Below are 1,961 nucleotides of genomic sequence, written 5' to 3' on the forward strand. Positions count from 1 at the left end.
ACCTAGCCTACCTAAAGCTTCCAACTTGGGATAGGTTGTCAGAAAGTTCGTTACACCGGGTCTCATCGAAAGTCACGGGTTTCCATAAGCGCTTTAAAATGATGTCACAAATATGCAAGTACTTAGCATCATGCAATGTTGGGTATATTTCCGTACGTGAGTCAAGTTGTGTCGCTTTGCGTGTGAGGAATCACCAACCTGTCACCACTGACTTGATTCTTAAAGATCATCTCCCTGTAGTTACCAAATGTCTTAATCTTAGTGCTTGTTTCGATTGTGGGAGTATATCTGAATGTGGGTCACTTAAGTTCGCAAACTTGATTAAGTGGCATATTAGGCTACTTGTGTTACATGGTGACTGTCCTTGGCCAAGGTATGTTGAAAGTGTCACAAACCAAAAGGATACTGGAAGTACCAAGTGTTTAAGAGGACAAACATATTGGTAATCCTTTTCGGATTACTGTTCATAACTAATAATAAGAGAATTATTTCTCATGTGGGCTTATGTAACATGCTAATTTGATCTAATCAAAGCAGTACTTTAGCTCTTGTAAATATGTTATTCGTAAATGTGTGTGTGTTATGTTTTTAGTTAAATGTTTAATTTTTATTTCTGTTGTTGTTGTAAAAATAAAAGTTCCTATTGCACGAGAGACAGACTCAGAATACAATCTAGTTTTCAAGAGAACTCAACTACGTTCTTTTGGAAGACCGAATAAACGAGTAGGGTAGTTAAGCGATAGTGTTGTGATCAAAAGCTAAAAGAAAGTTTGTTTAATTAACAAGATATGCGTTTAAGGAAAAGAACACACTGTTGTTAATTTCAATAAACAGATATTGAGTTAATTTATTGTTGTTCTTATGTAACACCCCACCGTTGGCGGAAACATAAGGTGTCCTAGAAAGTACAGCACGACATGGAATTACATAGATACTACTAAATGAAACAGAATATAATAAATATATTCCCAAAAACATGAGTTCAAGTCACATCAGTGTTAATATAACTTATTACAACCAAGTCCAGAAAGAAAAATAATCCAAGGCATGTAGCCTTAAAGTCTGACAATAAATAAAGGAGCACTAATCTGCGAAGTCCAAGCCTATCATAACAGTCTTTATCTCTGGTTAGCCTGAGTACCTGAAAAGTAAACTAAAATGTGTCAACACAAAGGTTGGTGAGTTCGTAGGTTTTAGTTAAAAAGTACAGTAGTAAATAAGTCTTATGTCGATTCTTTAGAAACAAAATAGGTAGATGTTAGATGTTCAATATATAGTGAGCAGAGCTACGCCATAATCCAAGTAATCAAACTGTGGCCTTACGGTACTTGCCTTAGGTAATGATATGTGGCCTTACAGTTCAACCACTTGCCTTGGTGGCCTTACAATTAAACAACTTGCCTTAATATAAGTCTCCAATGCACATAATAAGTACGTCTCAATAAGCACAATCATTAAGCACATAATCACACATACAAACAAAAACAAGCGCGTCACATGGCATTAGTAACTCTATAAGAACCAACTCTATATGGAACATAAATAAATATCGAAAAACTGTTTTAAAAAGTAGCAGTATACTTTCCACCCCAAAGCACGTAAAAAGAGGGGCTACGAAACTCACCTGAAAGCAGCACAAGTATAAGTACCCTAGATCAACGAACAAGAACACGAACAGTCAAATACACTTGAAATGAGCTCACTATCTGTCCAAAAGTCCTACATTGTCCACAAGTCATCCAGTAAGTACTTACTTAATTGTACAAGTCCATATTCTATACTAGTGTCTTATGAAATGTCATTTTGTCTCGTCATATGTCATAATATTTGTAATAGCCTTATTGTACTTATAAATTGTCCACGTGAAAAGCTTCTTTTAATAATGACACCTTCTTAATGTTTATATCTCGTCATATATTTATATGGAATGTTATTATAAAATATGTTAAGTCTGAAAAGTC

This window comes from Erigeron canadensis, chromosome 4, assembly GCF_010389155.1.
Source record: "Erigeron canadensis isolate Cc75 chromosome 4, C_canadensis_v1, whole genome shotgun sequence".
Classification (NCBI taxonomy): domain Eukaryota; kingdom Viridiplantae; phylum Streptophyta; class Magnoliopsida; order Asterales; family Asteraceae; genus Erigeron; species Erigeron canadensis.